Below are 7,746 nucleotides of genomic sequence, written 5' to 3' on the forward strand. Positions count from 1 at the left end.
GACAATGCTAACTTTCCTAAATACTTAATAGAAATATGCTAAGAATATCTTGAGGTTAACTTGATCTTCAAGTCTTTCCTTTTAGTTTTGAGGGTCTTCATAGGTTTCACGGGCTTCACAATCTTGGTCCGTAAGATACACATCTTCCGGCCCAACATATCTCTAATACTCCCCAGCACGACAAACGTGGGATGCAACACGCAAATCTGCAATCACAAAGCAGACCACGTATGTCGTGGACACTTGATATTGGGAGTTTTCAAGGTTCCCAAGTCAAATGATAGTATAGAAAGGTTGTCGAACCACAGAGAACTAGAAATCTATAGCACCAAGAATACACAAACTCTCTTAATCTAAGCAAACGAGAAGATGGATGATGGTAACAAAGCTAAGATCCTAAAAATATAAACAAAGGTGATCTCAAATCCACTCTAGAAATAAGTGCAAGAACTAAACTTTCAACCAAATGATAAGGTAGAATCCATGGGCTTAAGGTAATTGATCCAAAGCGATTTCCAAGTAAAGGTGCCAACTTTAAGAAACCACAAGTATTTATAGGCCTAGAACACACTCAAATAGATTAATCCACTCCCGTGACAATAATCCCTATGCTAATCATGCTTAGAACATCAACTCCCGTTGGCCTAAAACAAGAAAGCATGCATAAATCACAAGTCTATTAACCATCTAAGCTCCCTTAACAACAAATCCCTTTGGCAAGATGAACAAAAAGCTATACTAAGTTCATTCAAGCATTTTAACAAACACCTTCCGGGCTTAAAATAGCTTAAGATCTAGATGAGATTGATCAAGTCTAATCTAGCATTAAGAACACTTAGCAAGCATAAAAACTAGTAGATTCAACAATAAACACCTTAACTCTTCACTAATCACCCTAGATCTACCTAACCCATGGATTCAAAAAGAGTCTACTCTCTAATCTTCATGAGAAACCTTAAATCCATATGAGATTCAAGGTTAATCATGTTAATGATTAAGAGAAACAAGATATAAGATGAAGAAAATCCTTAAAATGATTAAAAGGTTCAAGCTTTTACAAAATGAGGCAAATTTTAGAGAGAAAATGAGATACATTAGGGTTTTTGGGTCTAAATCTATTTATAGGAGTGCATAAATCGAGCTGGTTTAATTGAATTAAACCAAAGTCAAACCGGACTAAACCGGGTCAACACTTCACTAATCGCTATATCTTCTCCACAGCGACCTGTGCATCCCGTTTCAAGACCCCGCTCCAGTCATCTTCTACTCTTTCTCTCGTGAACCCGAGCGGTGTTGTAGCCTCCGCTCTCCGTGATCGCTCCAGCTCCACAGCGGCGTCTGGTTCCCGTTTCATCAAGTCGCTGTGGCTCATGCTCGATTCCTAGTGGCTTGTCTTCCTCGTCTCAAGCTTCAGCCTTGGCTTAGATCGATTTGTGTTCCACCATTAGAGGCTGGTTCAAGCTTCTATTCCTCGCGTTTCATCCTCTTCGTCGAGCTCCAAACCGACATCTCTCCACCGGAATCCATGGCCACGTTAAGCTTCTCCGTCACAGGCTCGATCCGTGAGCAAACCCATAGCACGAAAGCTCCAAATCAAGCTTCTCCGGCGAGTCCTTGCTTCACCACCAGCGTATCCGTCTTGTTCTTCTTCGTTCTCGCCGTCACCGGACCAAGCTTCAAGCCGTCGTCGTGGTTCTGCTAAGCCATCGAGTCTCCTCCATGATTCACGCCGTCATCGCTGCTCATGGCGCCTCCGTTGAACCACAACTCCACCATTGCCGTACTCTGTCTCAACCGTGATCATCTCTCCCGTCGTGGTGGCCACCGGGATCGTCGGAATCAAGTCGCGGCGAGAAGAACAATCGACCTCTCCAATGGTGGGTTTCTTCATATTTGCAAAACCAGTCCCTGCCCTTTTGATAACTTCGTTTCTGACCTCATACTTTGTAAATTGCAGAAATGACCTTGTGAATTGACCCAAAACTTCCAATTGTGCACTCCAACTCCTATGATATGCAAATGAGTATGCAAATGCAATAAATATATCTAAATGCAACCTAAAATGATCATAATAATCTAAAATATGAATCTAAAAATCTATAAAAACATGAGATATCAACTCCCTCACACTAGTTCTTTACTTGTCCTCAAGTAAACATTTAAGATCAATCAAAGAGAAGAGTTTGAAAATGAGAGCTTATAACCAAAAGAAACACTTTCTAGCCTTCAACTTGACATCCTAAGGAAAATATAGCAAATAGCATGAGAAGAACTTTTATTACACTCTAGCTTCTCAAGACCTATCCATACTCATATACCTCTACACAAGTTGCAATGCTTATCCATCAACAAGCTCTTTAGACCAACTCTCACATTCATTTATACAAACACATAAGGTGAATACTTGCAAATGGGCACATGATCCTAATCATTTGGCTTGGTGAACAAAGTGGTCAAATGTGAATGAAAACAATGGCTCAAATAAATCATTTCAAAGTGGCAATCACTCAAGAACAAGGAGCTTGATCATTATGCAAAATTTATCTAAGACCAGGAGCAATTTATGCATACATAGATCCATTCTCATCATTCTACCCTTTCCTAAGTGATATAACAAGCTTCACCCCTATTCACATTCATCTCAATACCCAAAGTAACCCACTTTATTACACTCACCTCATGAACTCTTTAACTTAACCATCTAAGGATCTTTTATTAACTTTTCACAACTCTTAGCTCTATCTACCTTCCCACCATCTTATTGATACATCATTTTTTTTTCTTTTTTTTTTTTATATTGGGGGAAGGTTCAAATAGACTAAATCTAGAGATTTTTTATTTTTGATCCTTAGTGGCTTCTTTTCTCAACTTTTTGATCATCTTTCTCATTTTTCTTTTCTCCCAAACCCAAGATAACAAACTTTAGAATAAACAAACCCACTAACCATCCTAGATGCTAACTCAAATGAGGATCCTATGCTAGCAAGAGATGAGAACAAATCTATGTCGCTCCCAATACTCTCAAGATTTTGCACATGACAAGCTATCAAAAAGAAGGCCTCACTCAAGCAAATCAATGTTGGTCTCAAAGAATGGCTAAGGGTTTAGGGGTAGGAGAGTTCCATTTCGGTTAACAAAGGATAATGAATGGAATAAGATAACCCAAATGTGTATGAGATCCATGATCAAGTATGCAAGTGCCCATATGCAAGAGAGATTAAGTTCATTAAGTTCAAGTTCAAATTGGAGTTGGCTTTCAAGAGCAATGTCAATATCAAGCAAGCAACATGTTTCAAGAAGAGTGTTCAAGGCTCGAAACTTACAAGCTTTTTTAAGAGATGCTCAAGCTATTTGATATGTTTAACTAGGGTGTCAAATTGAGTTCTAGACATGTGTCCTTTACAAGGTTTGCTCCCAATGCATGAATGCAATCTAAATGCTTATAGACTCAATTCTAAAGATGCAAATGATGCAACTAAATGCTTCTTAATTATTTTTTTTTATATGCAAAAAAGTATATACAATGCAATGCATGATGCCTCATGACAAGTAAACAAAACAGAAAACAATGTGAGATAGTAGACTCTCCCCCAAACTTACTTCACACAGTCCCTTGTGTGAGAGTAAGCTCAAAGAAGAGATCTAAGAGAAAGAAATAAACATGATAACTAAATATGTACAAGGTTGGAGTGGCACATACTTGGAGTTATAGGCTGAATTGGGTGGTAGAGGACCCTTGGCCTCAGATTTGTTTCGCCGGTAGACATGGGCTGAAGTGGAAATGAAGACTTCTCTTATCTAGAGATAGACCCAACCTGAACAACCTCAACAATACTTATTAAACAACTTAAAAAGAAAGAAAAATAAAGAAATATATACAATGGATAAACATGGGACTTCCTCCCAAGTGAGCTTGTTTTAAGTCTCTAGCTTGACTTTGTGTGCATGCTAATCATAGGTATCAAAAGGCTGAGCCAATGCACCTTTGGTCATTCTTCTACAAGAACAAGAAACCAAGTGCGCAAAGGAGCACACTACTGTCCATAGAAAATAGACAGATTTTTCATCAAAGAGCTTCACTATAGATGAATCATGAAATATGAGATGCTCTTTGATGTTTAAATAGTCATGAGAATCAAATGCATTTGGTGGAAAGATAAAGTCAACTACTGGTTCAAACGAGGTTTTAACAAAGTAGTCAACTCTATCTCCATCAACTGAATAGAACACAATGTTCACATTCTCATGATTATTTTTGACAAGGGGGTTTTCTATCTCAAGCAATAGCTTATCCACATCAAGTTCATCCCCTATATCAGCAAGAGAAAGAAGAGGTCTAGGTTCATTAAGAATCAAAAACTCAGATTCGAGATCAAATGAAGCACATAGATAGCTCTTGTCAAAACAAACTTCAATATGAACTCTAGCAAGCTTTTCTATTCTCAACTCATCTAGCTTCCTAGTTTCACATATCATATCAAGACATTCATTGATGAGCACAAGAGAATCATGATCATGAGCAATGTTTTCACCACAAGGCAAGCATATTTTCTCAAATTGAAGTTCTAAAATAGAAATTTCTATACCTTCCAGCTGGAGTGGTGGAGCCCAATCCATTACCTCTTTAAGGTCATAGGCAACATTAAACTCATACTTTGTAACCTCCCTTCCTTCAAGCTCTGCTCGATCCTTAATAAGCTCCAACCGGATCCTTCGTGCTAGGGATGTCTTTGCCGACCCCGGGTACTCCTTCTGAAGCTCATATAACATCACAAGTTGTGCTGGTGTGAGTATACTTGCATCAAAGTCATCTTGAATGTGATATTCAAATGTGTCTTCCTCTTCTTGTGGCTCTCCATGGTAACTTGAAGCCATCTCTACAAATAACAAAAGCTAGAAGAAAAGGTTAGTAACTGTACCAAAGCAAAACAAAGCAAGAAAATAAAGCTTAGTCTCAAGAAAGATTGAAATCCTAATGATAAATCTACTAGCTCCCCGGCAACGGCGCCAATTTGGTATTGGGAGTTTTCAAGGTTCCCAAGTCAAATGATAGTATAGAAAGGTTGTCGAACCACAGAGAACTAGAAATCTATAGCACCAAGAATACACAAACTCTCTTAATCTAAGCAAACGAGAAGATGGATGATGGTAACAAAGCTAAGATCCTAAAAATATAAACAAAGGTGATCTCAAATCCACTCTAGAAATAAGTGCAAGAACTAAACTTTCAACCAAATGATAAGGTAGAATCCATGGGCTTAAGGTAATTGATCCAAAGCGATTTCCAAGTAAAGGTGCCAACTTTAAGAAACCACAAGTATTTATAGGCCTAGAACACACTCAAATAGATTAATCCACTCCCGTGACAATAATCCCTATGCTAATCATGCTTAGAACATCAACTCCCGTTGGCCTAAAACAAGAAAGCATGCATAAATCACAAGTCTATTAACCATCTAAGCTCCCTTAACAACAAATCCCTTTGGCAAGATGAACAAAAAGCTATACTAAGTTCATTCAAGCATTTTAACAAACACCTTCCGGGCTTAAAATAGCTTAAGATCTAGATGAGATTGATCAAGTCTAATCTAGCATTAAGAACACTTAGCAAGCATAAAAACTAGTAGATTCAACAATAAACACCTTAACTCTTCACTAATCACCCTAGATCTACCTAACCCATGGATTCAAAAAGAGTCTACTCTCTAATCTTCATGAGAAACCTTAAATCCATATGAGATTCAAGGTTAATCATGTTAATGATTAAGAGAAACAAGATATAAGATGAAGAAAATCCTTAAAATGATTAAAAGGTTCAAGCTTTTACAAAATGAGGCAAATTTTAGAGAGAAAATGAGATACATTAGGGTTTTTGGGTCTAAATCTATTTATAGGAGTGCATAAATCGAGCTGGTTTAATTGAATTAAACCAAAGTCAAACCGGACTAAACCGGGTCAACACTTCACTAATCGCTATATCTTCTCCACAGCGACCTGTGCATCCCGTTTCAAGACCCCGCTCCAGTCATCTTCTACTCTTTCTCTCGTGAACCCGAGCGGTGTTGTAGCCTCCGCTCTCCGTGATCGCTCCAGCTCCACAGCGGCGTCTGGTTCCCGTTTCATCAAGTCGCTGTGGCTCATGCTCGATTCCTAGTGGCTTGTCTTCCTCGTCTCAAGCTTCAGCCTTGGCTTAGATCGATTTGTGTTCCACCATTAGAGGCTGGTTCAAGCTTCTATTCCTCGCGTTTCATCCTCTTCGTCGAGCTCCAAACCGACATCTCTCCACCGGAATCCATGGCCACGTTAAGCTTCTCCGTCACAGGCTCGATCCGTGAGCAAACCCATAGCACGAAAGCTCCAAATCAAGCTTCTCCGGCGAGTCCTTGCTTCACCACCAGCGTATCCGTCTTGTTCTTCTTCGTTCTCGCCGTCACCGGACCAAGCTTCAAGCCGTCGTTGTAGTATAGTGGTAAGTATTCCCGCCTGTCACGCGGGTGACCCGGGTTCGATCCCCGGCAACGGCGCCAATTTGATATTGGGAGTTTTCAAGGTTCCCAAGTCAAATGATATTATAGAAAGGTTGTCGAACCACAGAGAACTAGAAATCTATAGCACCAAGAATACACAAACTCTCTTAATCTAAGCAAACGAGAAGATGGATGATGGTAACAAAGCTAAGATCCTAAAAATATAAACAAAGGTGATCTCAAATCCACTCTAGAAATAAGTGCAAGAACTAAACTTTCAACCAAATGATAAGGTAGAATCCATGGGCTTAAGGTAATTGATCCAAAGCGATTTCCAAGTAAAGGTGCCAACTTTAAGAAACCACAAGTATTTATAGGCCTAGAACACACTCAAATAGATTAATCCACTCCCGTGACAATAATCCCTATGCTAATCATGCTTAGAACATCAACTCCCGTTGGCCTAAAACAAGAAAGCATGCATAAATCACAAGTCTATTAACCATCTAAGCTCCCTTAACAACAAATCCCTTTGGCAAGATGAACAAAAAGCTATACTAAGTTCATTCAAGCATTTTAACAAACACCTTCCGGGCTTAAAATAGCTTAAGATCTAGATGAGATTGATCAAGTCTAATCTAGCATTAAGAACACTTAGCAAGCATAAAAACTAGTAGATTCAACAATAAACACCTTAACTCTTCACTAATCACCCTAGATCTACCTAACCCATGGATTCAAAAAGAGTCTACTCTCTAATCTTCATGAGAAACCTTAAATCCATATGAGATTCAAGGTTAATCATGTTAATGATTAAGAGAAACAAGATATAAGATGAAGAAAATCCTTAAAATGATTAAAAGGTTCAAGCTTTTACAAAATGAGGCAAATTTTAGAGAGAAAATGAGATACATTAGGGTTTTTGGGTCTAAATCTATTTATAGGAGTGCATAAATCGAGCTGGTTTAATTGAATTAAACCAAAGTCAAACCGGACTAAACCGGGTCAACACTTCACTAATCGCTATATCTTCTCCACAGCGACCTGTGCATCCCGTTTCAAGACCCCGCTCCAGTCATCTTCTACTCTTTCTCTCGTGAACCCGAGCGGTGTTGTAGCCTCCGCTCTCCGTGATCGCTCCAGCTCCACAGCGGCGTCTGGTTCCCGTTTCATCAAGTCGCTGTGGCTCATGCTCGATTCCTAGTGGCTTGTCTTCCTCGTCTCAAGCTTCAGCCTTGGCTTAGATCGATTTGTGTTCCACCATTAGAGGCTGGTTCAA

At 39.2% G+C, this 7,746-nt stretch overlaps 1 non-coding gene across 1 annotated transcript; it reads left to right on the plus strand.

The window, feature by feature from the left end:
* Positions 1-6,452: 6,452 nt before the first annotated feature.
* On the plus strand, positions 6,453-6,524 carry TRNAD-GUC (transfer RNA aspartic acid (anticodon GUC)). The gene has a single exon. It is a non-coding gene; the product is annotated as a tRNA-Asp (tRNA).
* Positions 6,525-7,746: the final 1,222 nt, after the last annotated feature.

Source organism: Raphanus sativus, unplaced genomic scaffold, assembly GCF_000801105.2.
Source record: "Raphanus sativus cultivar WK10039 unplaced genomic scaffold, ASM80110v3 Scaffold4173, whole genome shotgun sequence".
NCBI lineage: Eukaryota > Viridiplantae > Streptophyta > Magnoliopsida > Brassicales > Brassicaceae > Raphanus > Raphanus sativus.